General features: G+C 59.1%; 1 protein-coding gene across 4 annotated transcripts in view; it reads right to left on the bottom strand.

Moving 5' to 3' along the window:
- jakmip3 (Janus kinase and microtubule interacting protein 3) overlaps positions 1 to 4,471 on the bottom strand; it is a 47,529-nt gene extending 43,058 nt beyond the window's left edge. For all 4 annotated transcript variants that reach the window (XM_066693250.1, XM_066693248.1, XM_066693251.1 and 1 more), the window contains exons 1-2: positions 3,909 to 4,471; positions 3,562 to 3,737 (exon numbers count right to left, since the gene is read on the bottom strand). The gene's annotated coding sequence lies outside the window, so the exon portion shown is untranslated. The remainder of the gene's footprint in view (positions 1 to 3,561; positions 3,738 to 3,908) is intronic.
- Positions 4,472 to 25,629: the final 21,158 nt, after the last annotated feature.

The raw sequence follows: 25,629 nt of genomic DNA, 5'->3' as shown, positions 1-25,629 counted from the left end.
CCTTGATAGTTATATGGGCATTGTAATAATACATTATTTGTGCAAGAGTAAAAGATTATTTACATTTATGACAAAGTACAGTTTCCCATTGCAGTGCATTACAGGCAATGCTTTGTGTATACTAAATGAATAAAGTTATTCAAAGTGCAGCTGATTTATGGGACATTAGGGTTTCTAGGCAATTAGCAGCATCATGGCTGGGACAACTCATTATTCACCACAAGTTTGAGATGCATAGTAGTTATTTTAGGAACCACGTGTTAGTATGAAAGGTATTAATATAAACCTATTGTGTACAATAGACATAAAAAAATGTACAGTACTGTGCAAAAGTTTTAGGCAGGTAAATGCTGTAAAGTAAGAATGCTTTCAAAAATAGACATGTTAATAGATTATATTTATCAATGAACTAAATGCAAAGTGAGTGAACAGAAGAAAAATCTACATCAAATCCATATTTGGTGTGACCACCCTTTGCCTTCAAAACAGCATCAATTCTTCTAGGTTCACTTGCACACAGTTTTTGAAGGAACTCGGCAGGTAGGTTGCCCCAAACATCTTGGAGAACTAACCACAGTTCTTCTGTGGATTTAGGCAGCCTCAGCTGCTTCTCTCTCTTCATGTAACCCCAGACAGACTCGATGATGTTGAGATCAGGGCTCTGTGGGGGTCATACCATCACTTCCAGGACTCCTTGTTCTTCTTTACGCTGAAGATAGTTCTTAATGACTGTCGCTGTATGTTTGGGGTTGTTGTCATGCTGCAGAATAAATTTGGGGACAATCAGATGCCTTCCTGATGGTACTGCATGATGGAAAAGTATCTGCCTGTACTTCTCAGCATTGAGGAGACCATTCATTCTGACCAAATCCCCAACTCCATTTGCAGCCCCAAACTTGCAAGGAACCTCCACCATGCTTCACTGTTGCCTGCAGACACTCATTCGTGTACCGCTCTCCAGCCATGTTGATTTTTCTTCTGTTCACTCACTTTGCATTTAGTTCATTGATAAATATAATCTATTAACATGTCTATTTTTGAAAGCATTCTTACTTTACAGCATTTTTTCACACCTGCCTAAACCTTTTGCACAGTACTGTATATATCAATATATGTAAAGCAGAAGCATAAAACATAACAATAAGTACAAAACAAAACATATTCACACTTTTGTATTGTATTATATGTGTGTATTGTGTATCTCTATTCTATGTACTGGAAATGACAATCATTTCAACTCTGCCTGTTGACCTTAAGTTGAACGGCTCCAGAAATATGAGTTGCCTGACCTGTTGCTCTTAGTGCAATTTAAAATGGTGCAAATTCCAGAAAAACAAAGTGCTAGCTCCCACAGAGGTCAAACAGATGATTTTCCATATTTAATGGTGGTAGTGGGCAATTAATGTGCATTATAGTGCACAAGGCATAATGGATTCGAAACAACATGCCCGCATGTCCAATCAGGCAGCTTTCTGAGACTCAGATGTTCTCATTTGCATCCAATTTGGAGTCCGTCCCTGTCATTTTGCTCGTGCTTCGTTGTGCTCACCGTTGCCTCTCATAATCAAAGCTGTAACTGTTTCGCAGTATTACAGTGTCACATGGGGAAGCACAGACTAATGGCTTCTGCTCTTCAGAGGAGAGGTCAATGATGCCACGCAAGCAATTTGTGTTTTAGTTATAAATGCAAATTACTTGGCGTGCGACTCGTTCTATTTTTGACACTCAAATGCTTTTCAGAAATGGAAATTGCTCTGGACTATTCAAAAGTGCAATTCTGCATTCAGTCCCATCCCAGTTAATAACAAAAACACTCTACAAAATGAATAAAATGAAATGAAATGAAGACGGTATTGGTAGTCATCCTTTTAAACATGTTTTTTCTTATTGTTGAACCAGCTGCATTATATTCACTATTATATAACTCCACTGTCAGTTTTATTAAAAATACATACATAAGCTTCCAACCTTTTGTCCAAGATATTAAATGAATAAAAACAGCAGAATGTAATGTAATAGTAAACAACTATATATATATATATATATATATATACATTCAATAAAAGACCAAGATAACTGCAATTGGTGGAAAAAACATGGTCATTTACAAATGTACCCTGGTATTGATCAAAAACACAAGGCAATGGGCCCACGAATAGCTGAAACATCCGAGCAACACAGGATTCTGGCACAGAAGAAATAGGATGGATTTAATTCAATTTACAACAATACTGAGAGCATTACCAGTCAAGTCCTGCTACAGAGACTTTTGAAAGCCTTTTACATGAACCATTATCTCCAGATCTGCTTCTGAGGTTAAAAATCAGGTGACACATTCTTCCTGTTGGATGAGGAGTTATTTTCCCTGCCATTTTGTTTTAAATGTTATTATAATTATACCCTTGCCTGATTACATGGTTATTCATTGGCATAATAAATGACTAGACTTTCCTTTTATGCTAACATCTCGAAACTCTAAAAATAGAGGAATAAACTCCAGGGAGTAATGCATCTCTATTTCTTACTAGTTACTGTGAAGTTTGGCTCTTTTATGGTCCTTTAAATGATTCCCCAGTGACTTCCACCGAGGCTGCCGCTCCAGTTCTGCCTACAACCTGGCTGCAGAGGAGCGCTGTTTCTAATGGCCATGTTCCAGCAGTCTCTCCACCACAGACAACCCTCAGATATTAAGATTAGTTTTTTTTGGAAAGGTTGCAATGCTTCAGAAGAATCCAAACAGTGTCGTCCCGATGGCGTTTAATATTAATTGTCATGTGCTGTGCATACGGTAACCAACAACCCAACACATGTGTCTCAAAACAAGCCGCAATCCTTCAGTACAATGGCTCGGTCAATGAGATCTGTGCTGTAATGTCTTCTTTCCCAAGACTGCCATCTGCGCTCTGGCCTGTACCAGCCTGAGCAGGATATACATACGAGGACATTATCTTAACTACATGTAAAGGCAGTGAGGGCTGGGCGCATAGCTGCCACACAGAAACTTCCCCTGTAATGTAACAGGTTAAGACTCACTAACTACTAGCCTCAGGAGAGAAACCCATCAATGGATTTAACAGCCTGTAATGATGGCATTAAAATCTGTACAAGCTGGATTTCTGACTAATGTCAAATGATACGCAGATAGAGAATTAGACCGAGAGAGAAGTATGCACACATTGACAGATGGCTACATGGATTGGGATATACAGATATGCAGAGATTTATATATTTTTATATCTATATCTATCTACCTATCTTTCTAACTCTCTCTGTGTATATATATGGATAGACAGACAGATATTACAGTATTATACAAAATATATGCATAGATAGATATATTAACTCTGACACATAGCTTGTGGAATTGTAAATCCTTGCAAACACGTTTTTAGAATTGCTGCAATATGTTCTGACATGTTTAATACAGGGAAAGGCCTGCATTGAGGACACATACAAATCAGCCGGCATTCGTATTCAAATGTAAACACCCCTCAGCATGCACAAATAACCTTTATTTTTAATAATTTGCAGGAAAAACATACAAAAAAGATGATGACCAACCTGCGAGCCATGATCCAGTGAGGCCGTGTGCCGTCTGTCTGCTTTACCTGGGGATCTGCTCTACAATGTGCACAAGTGCCATTTGCTGTATGCAGCGATATACAGTCTGAAATAACACCTACAGGCTGCTCCTTCCCCACACATTCACAGGGCTGTCACCAGGCACAGCACTCATCCTACCGCACAAAAACAACAATTCGTCACAGCTGCATGAAATCCAAATGCTGCACATCACATCCCTTGAATAATGGAAGCTGAGATAATGATTCATCAAAAAAAAAAAAAAAGACAGGACAAAAAAAACCTGGGAAGCATTTAAAATCAACCAAACAGGAATATCTGCTTACCATGTACACACCCCCAAAAGTAAAGAATCAGGCCGGCAGGAGCAGAGACAGACTGAGGACGGGTTTGAGGCTGCAGCTGCCCAGTGATGCGCTGTGAGCCGGGCTCCCTCCTGGGAGAATGAGCTCATTGCTCGCTTCCCACAGCCGCCCCTCAGCCATTGCAGTGACACTGCAGCGAGCTGCCGAGTGCAGGCGCGTCATCGCAGGAGCACGGAGCGGGAGATCCACCCTGCCTGGGAAAGGGGGGAAAAGAGAGGATTTCATAGCACAGAGGAGCAGGATTAGGGAAATCTGGAGAATGTAATACACGGGGAAAATGGGGCTTATCATTGGCATTCAAGTGGATGCACAGAATATTTAATCATGCGCATTTCTCTCCTATATTGCAATGTGTCACTTTGCATCTGCTGCATGGATCCTGTTACATTATTGCCAGCTTTAATATGAATATCACACCTGTTCCTCACTTTATTCAGTTCAATATTAGTATGTATATTACACACACGCACCTTTTTCATCTGTACTCATCTTCATCTACATTATTTCCCTTTATTATGCATACATAAAAGATGAATACATTTTTTCTTGTGCATTTTATTGTATTGGGCAGATTTTGTAATGAGGTTCTTGCTGATAGGAATGTAATTATAGTTTTCTGTCTGAGAATTAGTTAACTGTGGGGGGGAGGTAGCAGAGATCTAAATCTCCCTGAATGGCTCACAGATAACATTCAACTGTAATGACACCCGCAGGAACAGTCCAAAGCTCAATAGCTCTTTTATAATTGTGCTAGAGGACTGAATTTTGGGGAAAACTATTTTGCAAATCAAACAAACTAACAAAAAGCAAATATTTGTTATTTATTGTAATAAATAAATAACTAACCTACAATCAAGGATACTCCCAAAAATAAGATAAAATATATACACACAATAACATTCCCTTAAAAATGTATCATTTTGTGTCCCAGTTAGGGATTGGGGTTAATCTAACAATCTAACAGAACTGTTTTTGTGTCATATAGACGTCTCTGAAAATGTGGGGATTTCTTAATTCAGGTACAAGGAATATGCACGGAGATATATATATATATATATATATATATATATATATATATATATGTATATATATATATGTATATATATATATATATATATGTATATATATATATATATATATGTAGCGTTATGTTGGGTGTATTTTGATAAGAGCATTTTAGCTATGAGCTGAAGCACTGATCTAAAGAAGGGGCCTGTAGGTAATAAAAACTCTTTGAAGTGGACGAGAGCCGAAATCCAGACACAGAGCTATGAACCCGGGCCAACCGGCATTTCCAAAAGATGGCATGGATTGACATCAGTCATAAATCAAGCCCCCCTCCAGTAGGACACTGGGGGCTGAAACCGAAATCCAATCTCACAAACTCAAGAACCAATCACCTATTGATCTGACAGACTATAAAGAACAGCGCACGGTCTCTCTCTCTCTCTCTCTCTCTCTCACCTGAACCAGTAACTCGCTGCCACAGCTCAACCTGTAGCTCTGTTGCCAGAACCGTAACCAGAAACCAACCAAGTCTTTGCCGGCAACAGAAGAGTTAAACTGGGAGAAGGAGATTGAGCCGTACGAAGAATTCTTTTAAAGGACTTTATTAAATAAAGAACTTTACAGACTGCGCTGCCCGCCTGTGCCCACCTGATCAGTGGAGTTTTACAGCTGGACAATTGACTAAGTCGACTGAATACGAAAGTGTCAGTCATTTAAATAGCTATTTGAGTCTTAAGAAACTTGACCCTTGGAACGAACAGGGCCCTGCTTTCCTCAAAGACTTTGTCTTCAAGTAACTATGGTGGAAACCCGGCTTACAAAGAAGATTTTGTGCACAACCTTGGAGCCTTCAAACCAGTGGAAAATCTGTTTGGAAAAGACACTTCATTCGCGAAACCCCAACTTCCAGGTGCATCGACTGAGTGGAAGTTCTTGGACAAAGCCGAACCGGACGGCCTTTGTTCCAAACCACACGGACCTCGTGACATGTACTGTTATCTGAGCCCGAAGCCAGAGAGGCCTCTCTGCGACGAAGTTCAGATAAGTTCAGCAGTTTGGAGTTCATGATTCATGACATTTGAGAAATCAATTAGAAATGTTAATCTGTGATTCATAACTCTAGAATGTGTAATATCTTTTAGTTTTCTTAAATATAAATGTGTGTTGCATTAAACTGTTTTGTTGATAATTTTAGAAATGAAATCTGTCAACACCGAGAAATATCTTCTCATTCCTGTTTAACTGTTTAGTCTGAAATTGACACAAGTTAATAGACATTAGATTATTGGTGGCCCTGCCTATCCTTAATCATTGAATAATAATCAGTTAAGGGAAATTGTGGTAACAAGTAATGATGGGATCTTTCTCGGCACCTAAACGTTAATGAGACTGATATATATATAACGAGAAGTTACCTGACATAAATACTGACCTGCGTAGTTATTTAATGTCTGACTAACAATACTAATGAGAGACTCACCTTCGTCTTACTAACCGGTATTGTAGTCAATGTGTTTATAACCTTTTTTGTTTAAAGATTTGTGTGTTATCATATGCGATCCCATGGTCTTTGATTTGGTCACGGAAGTGATTTGTCTTTGATTTGTTGATCTAGAGTTGAATTTTAATTAGTTTTTCCCTTTTGTATAATTAGTGTAGTGCTACATTTAGTCTTTGTTTTTGAATAAATTTGACAATTTATATCTTTGGAATTGGTGTCTGCGTCCAGTTATTACAGAAATTGAGTTCTACAAGATTCCAGGATTCGTGATAAGGTGATACTATAAATTCACTTCTTTAATTGAAATGTATAAGTGTACCTTATGCTACATATATATATATATATATATATATATATATATATATATACATATAAAGGGACGTTTCTTTTTTTGCTGAGTATATATATATATACTCAGCAAAAAAAGAAACGTCCCTTTTTCAGGACACTGTATTTTAAAGATAATTTTGTAAAAATCCAAATAACTTTACAGATCTTGATTGTAAAGGGTTTAAACAATGTTTTCCATGCTTGTTCAATGAACCATAAACAATTAATGAACATGCACCTGTGGAACGGTAGGCAATTAAGGTCACAGTTATAAAAACTTAGGACACTAAAGACACCTTTCTACTGACTCTGAAAAACACCAGAAGAAAGATGCCCAGGGTCCCTGCTCATCTGCGTGAACGTGCCTTAGGCATGCTGCAAGGAGGCATGAGGACTGCAGACGTGGCCAGGGCAATAAACTGCAATGTCTGTACTGTGAGGCGCCTAAGACAGCGCTACAGGGAGACAGGAAGGACAGCTGATCGCCCTCGCAGTGGCAGACCACGTGTAACAACACCTGCACAGGATCGGTACATCCCAATATCACACCTGCGGGACAGGTACAGGACGGCAACAATAACTGAACGCACAATCCCTCCATCAGTGCTCAGACTGTCCGCAATAGGCTGAGAGGGGCTGGACTGAGGGCTTGTAGGCCTGTTATAAGGCAGGTCCTCACCAGACATCACCGGCAACAACGTCACCTATGGGCACAAACCCACCTTTGATTTCCTGCAAGACAGGAATGTCAGTGTCTGCCATGGCCAACTAAGAGCCCAGATCTCAACCCCATTGAGCACGTCTGGGACCTGCTGGATCAGAGGATGAGGGCCATTCCTCCAGAAATGTCCGGGAACTTGCAAGTGCCTTGGTGGAAGAGTGGGGTAACATCTCACAGCAAGAACTGGCAAATCTGGGTCAGTCCATGAGGAGGAGATGCACTGCAGTATTAATGCAGCTGGGGGCCACACCAGATTATATATATGCTATACTGCTCCTTTGTGCATTCTGTTGCATAGGTTAGGGTTCATGTGACACAGGTCATTATTTACGGTTCACATGATGTACTTCCATATGGATATATATTTGGCTCAGCAAACTAGATTTTGAGACTGATATGCGCCTAATTATTTACTGCTTTTTTGTCCTAACAGAAGTACAACATAGAGTGGTTATTTCCATGACTATATACATGTGGACAGGGTTTCAATAGATAGACAAAGCTTGTTATAACCAATGCAACAGCAGGGAGAGATTCATGTGAACTGTTCTGATGATACAGCATTTAATCACCAAATAAAAGAACAGAGAATTATCTCCCTGACCTAGGAACATGATGTCAACCATTTCAATGTTTTCATTCTGGCAAAATAAAGTGAAGCACAGATACAAACTGCAATTACACATGCCCTCTGTTGGCAGATATCACTGCAAGTCATTGTCCTGAGGATATCTGTTAACAATAGAGGACTGTAATACATCACCTCCCGTCCACTGGACAAGACGATTATTGAATTCATACTTGAATTAATAATTGCAGATGTAAATGAGGTATTTCTGAGTGTTGACGTGGATAGAGAGGTGACAGCAGACGAGAGAGATGATTTATATGTGCATCTGTCGTACATAATTAAATTAATGTACGATTAAATTAATTATACCGTGTAACAGTTTTTTGCAATTATTTTTTGTTCCTGGGTAGTGAGTGTTATTTCCTAATTGCTTATGCCTCACAAGTATAGAAAATAGCTATTATCCCCCACAAACTTTGCTTTTGTGCCCAGGACAGTGATATTTTGAAATTTACCTATTTCCAATGAGAAAACGGACCAATGTGTCTTTTCGTTCACATAAAGAAAAAAAACATATGAATCCAAATTAACATGTATTTTAACTAAAATACAGTATAATCGTACTGGGGCTCTGTGTCCGGCACAGTGCCAGTCTGTAGGCTCCGGGGCTCTGTGTCCGGCACAGTGCGGGTCTCAGCCCCGGGGCTCTGTGTCCGGCACAGTGCCAGTCTGTAGGCTCCGGGGCTCTGTGTCCGGCACAGTGCGGGTCTCTCTGCTCCGGGGCTCTGTGTCCGGCACAGTGCGGGTCTCAGCCCCGGGGCTCTGTGTCCGGCACAGTGCGGGTCTCTCTGCTCCGGGGCTCTGTGTCCGGCACAGTGCGGGTCTCTCTGCTCCGGGGCTCTGTGTCCGGCACAGTGGGGGTCTCAGCCCCGGGGCTCTGTGTCCGGCACAGTGCGGGTCTCTCTGCTCCGGGGCTCTGTGTCCGGCACAGTGCGGGTCTCTCTGCTCCGGGGCTCTGTGTCCGGCACAGTGCGGGTCTCTCTGCTCCGGGGCTCTGTGTCCGGCACAGTGCGGGGCTCTGTGTCCGGCACAGTGCGGGTCTCTCTGCCCCGGGGCTCTGTGTCCGGCACAGTGCGGGTCTCAGCCCCGGGGCTCTGTGTCCGGCACAGTGCGGGTCTCTCTGCCCCGGGGCTCTGTGTCCGGCACAGTGCGGGTCTCAGCCCCGGGGCTCTTTGTCCGGCACAGTGCGGGTCTCTCTGCCCCGGGGCTCTGTGTCCGGCACAGTGCGGGTCTCAGCCCCGGGGCTCTGTGTCCGGCACAGTGCGGGTCTCTCTGCTCCGGGGCTCTGTGTCCGGCACAGTGCGGGTCTCTCTGCTCCGGGGCTCTGTGTCCGGCACAGTGCGGGTCTCTCTGCTCCGGGGCTCTGTGTCCGGCACAGTGCGGGTCTCTCTGCTCCGGGGCTCTGTGTCCGGCACAGTGCGGGTCTCTGCTCCGGGGCTCTGTGTCCGGCACAGTGCGGGTCTCAGCTCCGGGGCTCTGTGTCCGGCACAGTGCGGGTCTCAGCTCCGGGGCTCTGTGTCCGGCACAGTGCGGGTCTCTCTGCTCCGGGGCTCTGTGTCCGGCACAGTGCGGGTCTCTCTGCTCCGGGGCTCTGTGTCCGGCACAGTGCGGGTCTCAGCTCCGGGGCTCTGTGTCCGGCACAGTGCGGGTCTCTCTGCCCCGGGGCTCTGTGTCCGGCACAGTGCGGGTCTCAGCCCCGGGGCTCTGTGTCCGGCACAGTGCGGGTCTCTCTGCTCCGGGGCTCTGTGTCCGGCACAGTGCGGGTCTCTCAGCTCCGGGGCTCTGTGTCCGGCACAGTGCGGGTCTCTCAGCTCCGGGGCTCTGTGTCCGGCACAGTGCGGGTCTCAGCTCCGGGGCTCTGTGTCCGGCACAGTGCGGGTCTCTCTGCTCCGGGGCTCTGTGTCCGGCACAGTGCGGGTCTCTCTGCTCCGGGGCTCTGTGTCCGGCACAGTGCGGGTCTCTCAGCTCCGGGGCTCTGTGTCCGGCACAGTGAGGGTCTCTCAGCTCCGGGGCTCTGTGTCCGGCACAGTGCGGGTCTCAGCTCCGGGGCTCTGTGTCCGGCACAGTGCGGGTCTCTCTGCTCCGGGGCTCTGTGTCCGGCACAGTGCGGGTCTCTCTGCTCCGGGGCTCTGTGTCCGGCACAGTGCGGGTCTCTCTGCTCCGGGGCTCTGTGTCCGGCACAGTGCGGGTCTCTCTGCTCCGGGGCTCTGTGTCCGGCACAGTGCGGGTCTCAGCCCCGGGGCTCTGTGTCCGGCACAGTGCGGGTCTCAGCTCCGGGGCTCTGTGTCCGGCACAGTGCAGGTCTCAGCGTCCGGCACAGTGCAGGTCTCTCTGCTCCGGGGCTCTGTGTCCGGCACAGTGCGGGTCTCAGCTCCGGGGCTCTGTGTCCGGCACAGTGCGGGTCTCTCTGCTCCGGGGCTCTGTGTCCGGCACAGTGCGGGTCTCTCTGCTCCGGGGCTCTGTGTCTGGCACAGTGCGGGTCTCAGCTCCGGGGCTCTGTGTCCGGCACAGTGCGGGTCTCTCTGCTCCGGGGCTCTGTGTCCGGCACAGTGCGGGTCTCAGCTCCGGGGCTCTGTGTCCGGCACAGTGCGGGTCTCTCTGCTCCGGGGCTCTGTGTCCGGCACAGTGCGGGTCTCTCTGCTCCGGGGCTCTGTGTCCGGCACAGTGCGGGTCTCAGCTCCGGGGCTCTGTGTCCGGCACAGTGCGGGTCTCTCTGCTCCGGGGCTCTGTGTCCGGCACAGTGCGGGTCTCTCTGCTCCGGGGCTCTGTGTCCGGCACAGTGCGGGTCTCTCTGCTCCGGGGCTCTGTGTCCGGCACAGTGCGGGTCTCTCTGCTCCGGGGCTCTGTGTCCGGCACAGTGCGGGTCTCTGCTCCGGGGCTCTGTGTCCGGCACAGTGCGGGTCTCTGCTCCGGGGCTCTGTGTCCGGCACAGTGCGGGTCTCTCTGCTCCGGGGCTCTGTGTCCGGCACAGTGCGGGTCTCTCTGCTCCGGGGCTCTGTGTCCGGCACAGTGCGGGTCTCTGCTCCGGGGCTCTGTGTCCGGCACAGTGCGGGTCTCAGCTCCGGGGCTCTGTGTCCGGCACAGTGCGGGTCTCAGCTCCGGGGCTCTGTGTCCGGCACAGTGCGGGTCTCTCTGCTCCGGGGCTCTGTGTCCGGCACAGTGCGGGTCTCTCTGCTCCGGGGCTCTGTGTCCGGCACAGTGCGGGTCTCAGCTCCGGGGCTCTGTGTCCGGCACAGTGCGGGTCTCTCTGCCCCGGGGCTCTGTGTCCGGCACAGTGCGGGTCTCAGCCCCGGGGCTCTGTGTCCGGCACAGTGCGGGTCTCTCTGCTCCGGGGCTCTGTGTCCGGCACAGTGCGGGTCTCTCAGCTCCGGGGCTCTGTGTCCGGCACAGTGCGGGTCTCTCAGCTCCGGGGCTCTGTGTCCGGCACAGTGCGGGTCTCAGCTCCGGGGCTCTGTGTCCGGCACAGTGCGGGTCTCTCTGCTCCGGGGCTCTGTGTCCGGCACAGTGCGGGTCTCTCTGCTCCGGGGCTCTGTGTCCGGCACAGTGCGGGTCTCTCAGCTCCGGGGCTCTGTGTCCGGCACAGTGCGGGTCTCTCAGCTCCGGGGCTCTGTGTCCGGCACAGTGCGGGTCTCAGCTCCGGGGCTCTGTGTCCGGCACAGTGCGGGTCTCTCTGCTCCGGGGCTCTGTGTCCGGCACAGTGCGGGTCTCTCTGCTCCGGGGCTCTGTGTCCGGCACAGTGCGGGTCTCTCTGCTCCGGGGCTCTGTGTCCGGCACAGTGCGGGTCTCTCTGCTCCGGGGCTCTGTGTCCGGCACAGTGCGGGTCTCAGCCCCGGGGCTCTGTGTCCGGCACAGTGCGGGTCTCAGCTCCGGGGCTCTGTGTCCGGCACAGTGCAGGTCTCAGCGTCCGGCACAGTGCAGGTCTCTCTGCTCCGGGGCTCTGTGTCCGGCACAGTGCGGGTCTCAGCTCCGGGGCTCTGTGTCCGGCACAGTGCGGGTCTCTCTGCTCCGGGGCTCTGTGTCCGGCACAGTGCGGGTCTCTCTGCTCCGGGGCTCTGTGTCTGGCACAGTGCGGGTCTCAGCTCCGGGGCTCTGTGTCCGGCACAGTGCGGGTCTCTCTGCTCCGGGGCTCTGTGTCCGGCACAGTGCGGGTCTCAGCTCCGGGGCTCTGTGTCCGGCACAGTGCGGGTCTCTCTGCTCCGGGGCTCTGTGTCCGGCACAGTGCGGGTCTCTCTGCTCCGGGGCTCTGTGTCCGGCACAGTGCGGGTCTCAGCTCCGGGGCTCTGTGTCCGGCACAGTGCGGGTCTCTCTGCTCCGGGGCTCTGTGTCCGGCACAGTGCGGGTCTCTCTGCTCCGGGGCTCTGTGTCCGGCACAGTGCGGGTCTCTCTGCTCCGGGGCTCTGTGTCCGGCACAGTGCGGGTCTCTCTGCTCCGGGGCTCTGTGTCCGGCACAGTGCGGGTCTCTGCTCCGGGGCTCTGTGTCCGGCACAGTGCGGGTCTCAGCTCCGGGGCTCTGTGTCCGGCACAGTGCGGGTCTCAGCTCCGGGGCTCTGTGTCCGGCACAGTGCGGGTCTCTCTGCTCCGGGGCTCTGTGTCCGGCACAGTGCGGGTCTCTCTGCTCCGGGGCTCTGTGTCCGGCACAGTGCGGGTCTCAGCTCCGGGGCTCTGTGTCCGGCACAGTGCGGGTCTCTCTGCTCCGGGGCTCTGTGTCCGGCACAGTGCGGGTCTCTCAGCTCCGGGGCTCTGTGTCCGGCACAGTGCGGGTCTCAGCTCCGGGGCTCTGTGTCCGGCACAGTGCGGGTCACTCAGCTCCGGGGCTCTGTGTCCGGCACAGTGCGGGTCTCTCTGCTCCGGGGCTCTGTGTCCGGCACAGTGCAGGTCTCTCTGCTCCGGGGCTCTGTGTCCGGCACAGTGCGGGTCTCTCTGCTCCGGGGCTCTGTGTCCGGCACAGTGCGGGTCTCAGCTCCGGGGCTCTGTGTCCGGCACAGTGCGGGTCTCAGCTCCGGGGCTCTGTGTCCGGCACAGTGCGGGTCTCTCTGCTCCGGGGCTCTGTGTCCGGCACAGTGCGGGTCTCAGCTCCGGGGCTCTGTGTCCGGCACAGTGCGGGTCTCAGCTCCGGGGCTCTGTGTCCGGCACAGTGCGGGTCTCTCTGCTCCGGGGCTCTGTGTCCGGCACAGTGCGGGTCTCTCTGCTCCGGGGCTCTGTGTCCGGCACAGTGCGGGTCTCTCAGCTCCAGGGCTCTGTGTCCGGCACAGTGCGGGTCTCAGCTCCGGGGCTCTGTGTCCGGCACAGTGCGGGTCTCTCTGCTCCGGGGCTCTGTGTCCGGCACAGTGCGGGTCTCTCTGCTCCGGGGCTCTGTGTCCGGCACAGTGCGGGTCTCTCTGCTCCGGGGCTCTGTGTCCGGCACAGTGCGGGTCTCTCTGCTCCGGGGCTCTGTGTCCGGCACAGTGCGGGTCTCAGCCCCGGGGCTCTGTGTCCGGCACAGTGCGGATCTCAGCTCCGGGGCTCTGTGTCCGGCACAGTGCAGGTCTCAGCGTCCGGCACAGTGCAGGTCTCTCTGCTCCGGGGCTCTGTGTCCGGCACAGTGCGGGTCTCAGCTCCGGGGCTCTGTGTCCGGCACAGTGCGGGTCTCTCTGCTCCGGGGCTCTGTGTCCGGCACAGTGCGGGTCTCTCTGCTCCGGGGCTCTGTGTCTGGCACAGTGCGGGTCTCAGCTCCGGGGCTCTGTGTCCGGCACAGTGCGGGTCTCTCTGCTCCGGGGCTCTGTGTCCGGCACAGTGCGGGTCTCAGCTCCGGGGCTCTGTGTCCGGCACAGTGCGGGTCTCTCTGCTCCGGGGCTCTGTGTCCGGCACAGTGCGGGTCTCTCTGCTCCGGGGCTCTGTGTCCGGCACAGTGCGGGTCTCAGCTCCGGGGCTCTGTGTCCGGCACAGTGCGGGTCTCTCTGCTCCGGGGCTCTGTGTCCGGCACAGTGCGGGTCTCTCAGCTCCGGGGCTCTGTGTCCGGCACAGTGCGGGTCTCAGCTCCGGGGCTCTGTGTCCGGCACAGTGCGGGTCACTCAGCTCCGGGGCTCTGTGTCCGGCACAGTGCGGGTCTCTCTGCTCCGGGGCTCTGTGTCCGGCACAGTGCAGGTCTCTCTGCTCCGGGGCTCTGTGTCCGGCACAGTGCGGGTCTCTCTGCTCCGGGGCTCTGTGTCCGGCACAGTGCGGGTCTCAGCTCCGGGGCTCTGTGTCCGGCACAGTGCGGGTCTCAGCTCCGGGGCTCTGTGTCCGGCACAGTGCGGGTCTCAGCTCCGGGGCTCTGTGTCCGGCACAGTGCGGGTTTCAGCTCCGGGGCTCTGTGTCCGGCACAGTGCGGGTCTCTCTGCTCCGGGGCTCTGTGTCCGGCACAGTGCGGGTCTCAGCTCCGGGGCTCTGTGTCCGGCACAGTGCGGGTTTCAGCTCCGGGGCTCTGTGTCCGGCACAGTGCGGGTCTCTCTGCTCCGGGGCTCTGTGTCCGGCACAGTGCGGGTCTCAGCTCCGGGGCTCTGTGTCCGGCACAGTGCGGGTCTCAGCTCCGGGGCTCTGTGTCCGGCACAGTGCGGGTCTCTCTGCTCCGGGGCTCTGTGTCCGGCACAGTGCGGGTCTCTCAGCCCCAGGGCTCTGTGTCCGGCACAGTGCGGGTCTCAGCTCCGGGGCTCTGTGTCCGGCACAGTGCGGGTCTCTCTGCTCCGGGGCTCTGTGTCCGGCACAGTGCGGGTCTCTCTGCTCCGGGGCTCTGTGTCCGGCACAGTGCGGGTCTCTGCTCCGGGGCTCTGTGTCCGGCACAGTGCGGGTCTCAGCTCCGGGGCTCTGTGTCCGGCACAGTGCGGGTCTCAGCTCCGGGGCTCTGTGTCCGGCACAGTGCGGGTCTCTCAGCTCCGGGGCTCTGTGTCCGGCACAGTGCGGGTCTCAGCTCCGGGGCTCTGTGTCCGGCACAGTGCGGGTCTCTCTGCTCCGGGGCTCTGTGTCCGGCACAGTGCGGGTCTCTCTGCTCCGGGGCTCTGTGTCCGGCACAGTGCGGGTCTCTCAGCTCCGGGGCTCTGTGTCCGGCACAGTGAGGGTCTCTCAGCTCCGGGGCTCTGTGTCCGGCACAGTGCGGGTCTCAGCTCCGGGGCTCTGTGTCCGGCACAGTGCGGGTCTCTCTGCTCCGGGGCTCTGTGTCCGGCACAGTGCGGGTCTCTCTGCTCCGGGGCTCTGTGTCCGGCACAGTGCGGGTCTCTCTGCTCCGGGGCTCTGTGTCCGGCACAGTGCGGGTCTCTCTGCTCCGGGGCTCTGTGTCCGGCACAGTGCGGGTCTCAGCCCCGGGGCTCTGTGTCCGGCACAGTGCGGGTCTCAGCTCCGGGGCTCTGTGTCCGGCACAGTGCAGGTCTCAGCGTCCGGCACAGTGCAGGTCTCTCTGCTCCGGGGCTCTGTGTCCGGCACAGTGCGGGTCTCAGCTCCGGGGCTCTGTGTCCGGCACAGTGCGGGTCTCTCTGCTCCGGGGCTCTGTGTCCGGCACAGTGCGGGTCTCTCTGCTCCGGGGCTCTGTGTCTGGCACAGTGCGGGTCTCAGCTCCGGGGCTCTGTGTCCGGCACAGTGCGGGTCTCTCTGCTCCGGGGCTCTGTGTCCGGCACAGTGCGGGTCTCAGCTCCGGGGCTCTGTGTCCGGCACAGTGCGGGTCTCTCTGCTCCGGGGCTCTGTGTCCGGCACAGTGCGGGTCTCTCTGCTCCGGGGCTCTGTGTCCGGCACAGTGCGGGTCTCAGCTCCGGGGCTCTGTGTCCGGCACAGTGCGGGTCTCTCTGCTCCGGGGCTCTGTGTCCGGCACAGTGCGGGTCTCTCTGCTCCGGGGCTCTGTGTCCGGCACAGTGCGGGTCTCTCTGCTCCGGGGCTCTGTGTCCGGCACAGTGCGGGTCTCTCTGCTCCGGGGCTCTGTGTCCGGCACAGTGCGGGTCTCTGCTCCGGGGCTCTGTGTCCGGCACAGTGCGGGTCTCTGCTCCGGGGCTCTGTGTCCGGCACAGTGCGGGTCTCTCTGCTCCGGGGCTCTGTGTCCGGCACAGTGCGGGTCTCTCTGCTCCGGGGCTCTGTGTCCGGCACAGTGCGGGTCTCTGCTCCGGGGCTCTGTGTCCGGCACAGTGCGGGTCTCAGCTCCGGGGCTCTGTGTCCGGCACAGTGCGGGTCTCAGCTCCGGGGCTCTGTGTCCGGCACAGTGCGGGTCTCTCTGCTCCGGGGCTCTGTGTCCGGCACAGTGCGGGTCTCTCTGCTCCGGGGCTCTGTGTCCGGCACAGTGCGGGTCTCAGCTCCGGGGCTCTGTGTCCGGCACAGTGCGGGTCTCTCTGCCCCGGGGCTCTGTGTCCGGCACAGTGCGGGTCTCAGCCCCGGGGCTCTGTGTCCGGCACAGTGCGGGTCTCTCTGCTCCGGGGCTCTGTGTCCGGCACAGTGCGGGTCTCTCAGCTCCGGGGCTCTGTGTCCGGCACAGTGCGGGTCTCTCAGCTCCGGGGCTCTGTGTCCGGCACAGTGCGGGTCTCAGCTCCGGGGCTCTGTGTCCGGCACAGTGCGGGTCTCTCTGCTCCGGGGCTCTGTGTCCGGCACAGTGCGGGTCTCTCTGCTCCGGGGCTCTGTGTCCGGCACAGTGCGGGTCTCTCAGCTCCGGGGCTCTGTGTCCGGCACAGTGCGGGTCTCTCAGCTCCGGGGCTCTGTGTCCGGCACAGTGCGGGTCTCAGCTCCGGGGCTCTGTGTCCGGCACAGTGCGGGTCTCTCTGCTCCGGGGCTCTGTGTCCGGCACAGTGCGGGTCTCTCTGCTCCGGGGCTCTGTGTCCGGCACAGTGCGGGTCTCTCTGCTCCGGGGCTCTGTGTCCGGCACAGTGCGGGTCTCTCTGCTCCGGGGCTCTGTGTCCGGCACAGTGCGGGTCTCAGCCCCGGGGCTCTGTGTCCGGCACAGTGCGGGTCTCAGCTCCGGGGCTCTGTGTCCGGCACAGTGCAGGTCTCAGCGTCCGGCACAGTGCAGGTCTCTCTGCTCCGGGGCTCTGTGTCCGGCACAGTGCGGGTCTCAGCTCCGGGGCTCTGTGTCCGGCACAGTGCGGGTCTCTCTGCTCCGGGGCTCTGTGTCCGGCACAGTGCGGGTCTCTCTGCTCCGGGGCTCTGTGTCTGGCACAGTGCGGGTCTCAGCTCCGGGGCTCTGTGTCCGGCACAGTGCGGGTCTCTCTGCTCCGGGGCTCTGTGTCCGGCACAGTGCGGGTCTCAGCTCCGGGGCTCTGTGTCCGGCACAGTGCGGGTCTCTCTGCTCCGGGGCTCTGTGTCCGGCACAGTGCGGGTCTCTCTGCTCCGGGGCTCTGTGTCCGGCACAGTGCGGGTCTCTCTGCTCCGGGGCTCTGTGTCCGGCACAGTGCGGGTCTCTCTGCTCCGGGGCTCTGTGTCCGGCACAGTGCGGGTCTCTCTGCTCCGGGGCTCTGTGTCCGGCACAGTGCGGGTCTCTGCTCCGGGGCTCTGTGTCCGGCACAGTGCGGGTCTCAGCTCCGGGGCTCTGTGTCCGGCACAGTGCGGGTCTCAGCTCCGGGGCTCTGTGTCCGGCACAGTGCGGGTCTCTCTGCTCCGGGGCTCTGTGTCCGGCACAGTGCGGGTCTCTCTGCTCCGGGGCTCTGTGTCCGGCACAGTGCGGGTCTCAGCTCCGGGGCTCTGTGTCCGGCACAGTGCGGGTCTCTCTGCTCCGGGGCTCTGTGTCCGGCACAGTGCGGGTCTCTCAGCTCCGGGGCTCTGTGTCCGGCACAGTGCGGGTCTCAGCTCCGGGGCTCTGTGTCCGGCACAGTGCGGGTCACTCAGCTCCGGGGCTCTGTGTCCGGCACAGTGCGGGTCTCTCTGCTCCGGGGCTCTGTGTCCGGCACAGTGCAGGTCTCTCTGCTCCGGGGCTCTGTGTCCGGCACAGTGCGGGTCTCTCTGCTCCGGGGCTCTGTGTCCGGCACAGTGCGGGTCTCAGCTCCGGGGCTCTGTGTCCGGCACAGTGCGGGTCTCAGCTCCGGGGCTCTGTGTCCGGCACAGTGCGGGTCTCTCTGCTCCGGGGCTCTGTGTCCGGCACAGTGCGGGTCTCAGCTCCGGGGCTCTGTGTCCGGCACAGTGCGGGTCTCAGCTCCGGGGCTCTGTGTCCGGCACAGTGCGGGTCTCTCTGCTCCGGGGCTCTGTGTCCGGCACAGTGCGGGTCTCTCTGCTCCGGGGCTCTGTGTCCGGCACAGTGCGGGTCTCTCAGCTCCAGGGCTCTGTGTCCGGCACAGTGCGGGTCTCAGCTCCGGGGCTCTGTGTCCGGCACAGTGCGGGTCTCTCTGCTCCGGGGCTCTGTGTCCGGCACAGTGCGGGTCTCTCTGCTCCGGGGCTCTGTGTCCGGCACAGTGCGGGTCTCTCTGCTCCGGGGCTCTGTGTCCGGCACAGTGCGGGTCTCTCTGCTCCGGGGCTCTGTGTCCGGCACAGTGCGGGTCTCAGCCCCGGGGCTCTGTGTCCGGCACAGTGCGGATCTCAGCTCCGGGGCTCTGTGTCCGGCACAGTGCAGGTCTCAGCGTCCGGCACAGTGCAGGTCTCTCTGCTCCGGGGCTCTGTGTCCGGCACAGTGCGGGTCTCAGCTCCGGGGCTCTGTGTCCGGCACAGTGCGGGTCTCTCTGCTCCGGGGCTCTGTGTCCGGCACAGTGCGGGTCTCTCTGCTCCGGGGCTCTGTGTCTGGCACAGTGCGGGTCTCAGCTCCGGGGCTCTGTGTCCGGCACAGTGCGGGTCTCTCTGCTCCGGGGCTCTGTGTCCGGCACAGTGCGGGTCTCAGCTCCGGGGCTCTGTGTCCGGCACAGTGCGGGTCTCTCTGCTCCGGGGCTCTGTGTCCGGCACAGTGCGGGTCTCTCTGCTCCGGGGCTCTGTGTCCGGCACAGTGCGGGTCTCAGCTCCGGGGCTCTGTGTCCGGCACAGTGCGGGTCTCTCTGCTCCGGGGCTCTGTGTCCGGCACAGTGCGGGTCTCTCAGCTCCGGGGCTCTGTGTCCGGCACAGTGCGGGTCTCAGCTCCGGGGCTCTGTGTCCGGCACAGTGCGGGTCACTCAGCTCCGGGGCTCTGTGTCCGGCACAGTGCGGGTCTCTCTGCTCCGGGGCTCTGTGTCCGGCACAGTGCAGGTCTCTCTGCTCCGGGGCTCTGTGTCCGGCACAGTGCGGGTCTCTCTGCTCCGGGGCTCTGTGTCCGGCACAGTGCGGGTCTCAGCTCCGGGGCTCTGTGTCCGGCACAGTGCGGGTCTCAGCTCCGGGGCTCTGTGTCCGGCACAGTGCGGGTCTCAGCTCCGGGGCTCTGTGTCCGGCACAGTGCGGGTTTCAGCTCCGGGGCTCTGTGTCCGGCACAGTGCGGGTCTCTCTGCTCCGGGGCTCTGTGTCCGGCACAGTGCGGGTCTCAGCTCCGGGGCTCTGTGTCCGGCACAGTGCGGGTCTCAGCTCCGGGGCTCTGTGTCCGGCACAGTGCGGGTCTCTCTGCTCCGGGGCTCTGTGTCCGGCACAGTGCGGGTCTCTCAGCCCCAGGGCTCTGTGTCCGGCACAGTGCGGGTCTCAGCTCCGGGGCTCTGTGTCCGGCACAGTGCGGGTCTCTCTGCTCCGGGGCTCTGTGTCCGGCACAGTGCGGGTCTCTCTGCTCCGGGGCTCTGTGTCCGGCACAGTGCGGGTCTCTGCTCCGGGGCTCTGTGTCCGGCACAGTGCGGGTCTCAGCTCCGGGGCTCTGTGTCCGGCACAGTGCGGGTCTCAGCTCCGGGGCTCTGTGTCCGGCACAGTGCGGGTCTCTCTGCTCCGGGGCTCTGTGTCCGGCACAGTGCGGGTCTCTCTGCTCCGGGGCTCTGTGTCCGGCACAGTGCGGGTCTCTCTGCTCCGGGGCTCTGTGTCCGGCACAGTGCGGGTCTCAGCTCCGGGGCTCTGTGTCCGGCACAGTGCGGGTCTCTCTGCTCCGGGGCTCTGTGTCCGGCACAGTGCGGGTCTCTCAGCTCCGGGGCTCTGTGTCCGGCACAGTGCGGGTCTCAGCTCCGGGGCTCTGTGTCCGGCACAGTGCGGGTCACTCAGCTCCGGGGCTCTGTGTCCGGCACAGTGCGGGTCTCTCTGCTCCGGGGCTCTGTGTCCGGCACAGTGCGGGTCTCAGCTCCGGGGCTCTGTGTCCGGCACAGTGCGGGTCTCTCTGCTCCGGGGCTCTGTGTCCGGCACAGTGCGGGTCTCTCAGCTCCGGGGCTCTGTGTCCGGCACAGTGCGGGTCTCAGCTCCGGGGCTCTGTGTCCGGCACAGTGCGGGTCACTCAGCTCCGGGGCTCTGTGTCCGGCACAGTGCGGGTCTCTCTGCTCCGGGGCTCTGTGTCCGGCACAGTGCAGGTCTCTCTGCTCCGGGGCTCTGTGTCCGGCACAGTGCGGGTCTCTCTGCTCCGGGGCTCTGTGTCCGGCACAGTGCGGGTCTCAGCTCCGGGGCTCTGTGTCCGGCACAGTGCGGGTCTCAGCTCCGGGGCTCTGTGTCCGGCACAGTGCGGGTCTCTCTGCTCCGGGGCTCTGTGTCCGGCACAGTGCGGGTCTCAGCTCCGGGGCTCTGTGTCCGGCACAGTACGGGTCTCAGCTCCGGGGCTCTGTGTCCGGCACAGTGCGGGTCTCTCTGCTCCGGGGCTCTGTGTCCGGCACAGTGCGGGTCTCAGCTCCGGGGCTCTGTGTCCGGCACAGTGCAGGTCTCTCTGCTCCGGGGCTCTGTGTCCGGCACAGTGCGGGTCTCTCTGCTCCGGGGCTCTGTGTCCGGCACAGTGCGGGTCTCAGCTCCGGGGCTCTGTGTCCGGCACAGTGCGGGTCTCAGCTCCGGGGCTCTGTGTCCGGCACAGTGCGGGTCTCAGCTCCGGGGCTCTGTGTCCGGCACAGTGCGGGTTTCAGCTCCGGGGCTCTGTGTCCGGCACAGTGCGGGTCTCTCTGCTCCGGGGCTCTGTGTCCGGCACAGTGCGGGTCTCAGCTCCGGGGCTCTGTGTCCGGCACAGTGCGGGTCTCAGCTCCGGGGCTCTGTGTCCGGCACAGTGCGGGTCTCTCTGCTCCGGGGCTCTGTGTCCGGCACAGTGCGGGTCTCTCAGCCCCAGGGCTCTGTGTCCGGCACAGTGCGGGTCTCAGCTCCGGGGCTCTGTGTCCGGCACAGTGCGGGTCTCTCTGCTCCGGGGCTCTGTGTCCGGCACAGTGCGGGTCTCTCTGCTCCGGGGCTCTGTGTCCGGCACAGTGCGGGTCTCTGCTCCGGGGCTCTGTGTCCGGCACAGTGCGGGTCTCAGCTCCGGGGCTCTGTGTCCGGCACAGTGCGGGTCTCAGCTCCGGGGCTCTGTGTCCGGCACAGTGCGGGTCTCTCTGCTCCGGGGCTCTGTGTCCGGCACAGTGCGGGTCTCTCTGCTCCGGGGCTCTGTGTCCGGCACAGTGCGGGTCTCTCTGCTCCGGGGCTCTGTGTCCGGCACAGTGCGGGTCTCAGCTCCGGGGCTCTGTGTCCGGCACAGTGCGGGTCTCTCTGCTCCGGGGCTCTGTGTCCGGCACAGTGCGGGTCTCTCAGCTCCGGGGCTCTGTGTCCGGCACAGTGCGGGTCTCAGCTCCGGGGCTCTGTGTCCGGCACAGTGCGGGTCACTCAGCTCCGGGGCTCTGTGTCCGGCACAGTGCGGGTCTCTCTGCTCCGGGGCTCTGTGTCCGGCACAGTGCGGGTCTCAGCTCCGGGGCTCTGTGTCCGGCACAGTGCGGGTCTCTCTGCTCCGGGGCTCTGTGTCCGGCACAGTGCGGGTCTCTCAGCTCCGGGGCTCTGTGTCCGGCACAGTGCGGGTCTCAGCTCCGGGGCTCTGTGTCCGGCACAGTGCGGGTCACTCAGCTCCGGGGCTCTGTGTCCGGCACAGTGCGGGTCTCTCTGCTCCGGGGCTCTGTGTCCGGCACAGTGCAGGTCTCTCTGCTCCGGGGCTCTGTGTCCGGCACAGTGCGGGTCTCTCTGCTCCGGGGCTCTGTGTCCGGCACAGTGCGGGTCTCAGCTCCGGGGCTCTGTGTCCGGCACAGTGCGGGTCTCAGCTCCGGGGCTCTGTGTCCGGCACAGTGCGGGTCTCTCTGCTCCGGGGCTCTGTGTCCGGCACAGTGCGGGTCTCAGCTCCGGGGCTCTGTGTCCGGCACAGTACGGGTCTCAGCTCCGGGGCTCTGTGTCCGGCACAGTGCGGGTCTCTCTGCTCCGGGGCTCTGTGTCCGGCACAGTGCGGGTCTCAGCTCCGGGGCTCTGTGTCCGGCACAGTGCAGGTCTCTCTGCTCCGGGGCTCTGTGTCCGGCACAGTGCGGGTCTCTCTGCTCCGGGGCTCTGTGTCCGGCACAGTGCGGGTCTCTCAGCTCCGGGGCTCTGTGTCCGGCACAGTGCGGGTCTCAGCTCCGGGGCTCTGTGTCCGGCACAGTGCGGGTCTCTCTGCTCCGGGGCTCTGTGTCCGGCACAGTGCGGGTCTCTCTGCTCCGGGGCTCTGTGTCCGGCACAGTGCGGGTCTCTCTGCTCCGGGGCTCTGTGTCCGGCACAGTGCGGGTCTCTCTGCTCCGGGGCTCTGTGTCCGGCACAGTGCGGGTCTCAGCCCCGGGGCTCTGTGTCCGGCACAGTGCGGGTCTCAGCTCCGGGGCTCTGTGTCCGGCACAGTGCGGGTCTCAGCGTCCGGCACAGTGCAGGTCTCTCTGCTCCGGGGCTCTGTGTCCGGCACAGTGCGGGTCTCAGCTCCGGGGCTCTGTGTCCGGCACAGTGCGGGTCTCTCTGCTCCGGGGCTCTGTGTCCGGCACAGTGCGGGTCTCTCTGCTCCGGGGCTCTGTGTCCGGCACAGTGCGGGTCTCAGCTCCGGGGCTCTGTGTCCGGCACAGTGCGGGTCTCAGCGTCCGGCACAGTGCAGGTCTCTCTGCTCCGGGGCTCTGTGTCCGGCACAGTGCGGGTCTCAGCTCCGGGGCTCTGTGTCCGGCACAGTGCGGGTCTCTCTGCTCCGGGGCTCTGTGTCCGGCACAGTGCGGGTCTCTCTGCTCCGGGGCTCTGTGTCCGGCACAGTGCGGGTCTCAGCTCCGGGGCTCTGTGTCCGGCACAGTGCGGGTCTCTCTGCTCCGGGGCTCTGTGTCCGGCACAGTGCGGGTCTCAGCTCCGGGGCTCTGTGTCCGGCACAGTGCGGGTCTCAGCTCCGGGGCTCTGTGTCCGGCACAGTGCGGGTCTCTCTGCTCCGGGGCTCTGTGTCCGGCACAGTGCGGGTCTCAGCTCCGGGGCTCTGTGTCCGGCACAGTGCGGATCTCAGCTCCAGGGCTCTGTGTCCGGCACAGTGCGGGTCTCTCTGCTCCGGGGCTCTGTGTCCGGCACAGTGCGGGTCTCAGCTCCGGGGCTCTGTGTCCGGCACAGTGCGGGTCTCTCTGCTCCGGGGCTCTGTGTCCGGCACAGTGCGGGTCTCTCTGCTCCGGGGCTCTGTGTCCGGCACAGTGCGGGTCTCTCAGCTCCGGGGCTCTGTGTCCGGCACAGTGCGGGTCTCAGCTCCGGGGCTCTGTGTCCGGCACAGTGCGGGTCTCTCTGCTCCGGGGCTCTGTGTCCGGCACAGTGCGGGTCTCTCTGCTCCGGGGCTCTGTGTCCGGCACAGTGCGGGTCTCTCTGCTCCGGGGCTCTGTGTCCGGCACAGTGCGGGTCTCTCTGCTCCGGGGCTCTGTGTCCGGCACAGTGCGGGTCTCAGCCCCGGGGCTCTGTGTCCGGCACAGTGCGGGTCTCAGCTCCGGGGCTCTGTGTCCGGCACAGTGCGGGTCTCAGCGTCCGGCACAGTGCAGGTCTCTCTGCTCCGGGGCTCTGTGTCCGGCACAGTGCGGGTCTCAGCTCCGGGGCTCTGTGTCCGGCACAGTGCGGGTCTCTCTGCTCCGGGGCTCTGTGTCCGGCACAGTGCGGGTCTCTCTGCTCCGGGGCTCTGTGTCCGGCACAGTGCGGGTCTCAGCTCCGGGGCTCTGTGTCCGGCACAGTGCGGGTCTCAGCGTCCGGCACAGTGCAGGTCTCTCTGCTCCGGGGCTCTGTGTCCGGCACAGTGCGGGTCTCAGCTCCGGGGCTCTGTGTCAAACACAGTGCGGGTCTCTCTGCTCCGGGGCTCTGTGTCCGGCACAGTGCGGGTCTCTCTGCTCCGGGGCTCTGTGTCCGGCACAGTGCGGGTCTCAGCTCCGGGGCTCTGTGTCCGGCACAGTGCGGGTCTCAGCTCCGGGGCTCTGTGTCCGGCACAGTGCGGGTCTCTCTGCTCCGGGGCTCTGTGTCCGGCACAGTGCGGGTCTCTCTGCTCCGGGGCTCTGTGTCCGGCACAGTGCGGGTCTCTCTGCTCCGGGGCTCTGTGTCCGGCACAGTGCGGGTCTCAGCTCCGGGGCTCTGTGTCCGGCACAGTGCGGGTCTCTCTGCTCCGGGGCTCTGTGTCCGGCACAGTGCGGGTCTCTCAGCTCCGGGGCTCTGTGTCCGGCACAGTGCGGGTCTCAGCTCCGGGGCTCTGTGTCCGGCACAGTGCGGGTCACTCAGCTCCGGGGCTCTGTGTCCGGCACAGTGCGGGTCTCTCTGCTCCGGGGCTCTGTGTCCGGCACAGTGCAGGTCTCTCTGCTCCGGGGCTCTGTGTCCGGCACAGTGCGGGTCTCTCTGCTCCGGGGCTCTGTGTCCGGCACAGTGCGGGTCTCAGCTCCGGGGCTCTGTGTCCGGCACAGTGCGGGTCTCAGCTCCGGGGCTCTGTGTCCGGCACAGTGCGGGTCTCTCTGCTCCGGGGCTCTGTGTCCGGCACAGTGCGGGTCTCAGCTCCGGGGCTCTGTGTCCGGCACAGTGCGGGTCTCAGCTCCGGGGCTCTGTGTCCGGCACAGTGCGGGTCTCTCTGCTCCGGGGCTCTGTGTCCGGCACAGTGCGGGTCTCAGCTCCGGGGCTCTGTGTCCGGCACAGTGCGGGTCTCAGCTCCGGGGCTCTGTGTCCGGCACAGTGCAGGTCTCTCTGCTCCGGGGCTCTGTGTCCGGCACAGTGCGGGTCTCTCTGCTCCGGGGCTCTGTGTCCGGCACAGTGCGGGTCTCTCAGCTCCGGGGCTCTGTGTCCGGCACAGTGCGGGTCTCAGCTCCGGGGCTCTGTGTCCGGCACAGTGCGGGTCTCTCTGCTCCGGGGCTCTGTGTCCGGCACAGTGCGGGTCTCTCTGCTCCGGGGCTCTGTGTCCGGCACAGTGCGGGTCTCTCTGCTCCGGGGCTCTGTGTCCGGCACAGTGCGGGTCTCTCTGCTCCGGGGCTCTGTGTCCGGCACAGTGCGGGTCTCAGCCCCGGGGCTCTGTGTCCGGCACAGTGCGGGTCTCAGCTCCGGGGCTCTGTGTCCGGCACAGTGCGGGTCTCAGCGTCCGGCACAGTGCAGGTCTCTCTGCTCCGGGGCTCTGTGTCCGGCACAGTGCGGGTCTCAGCTCCGGGGCTCTGTGTCCGGCACAGTGCGGGTCTCTCTGCTCCGGGGCTCTGTGTCCGGCACAGTGCGGGTCTCTCTGCTCCGGGGCTCTGTGTCCGGC

The sequence above is a fragment of the Amia ocellicauda genome, chromosome 20 (genome assembly GCF_036373705.1).
Source record: "Amia ocellicauda isolate fAmiCal2 chromosome 20, fAmiCal2.hap1, whole genome shotgun sequence".
Lineage (NCBI taxonomy): Eukaryota > Metazoa > Chordata > Actinopteri > Amiiformes > Amiidae > Amia > Amia ocellicauda.
The sequence above is the reverse complement of the archived record's forward strand: the minus strand, read 5'-3'. Positions and strand labels throughout refer to the sequence as shown.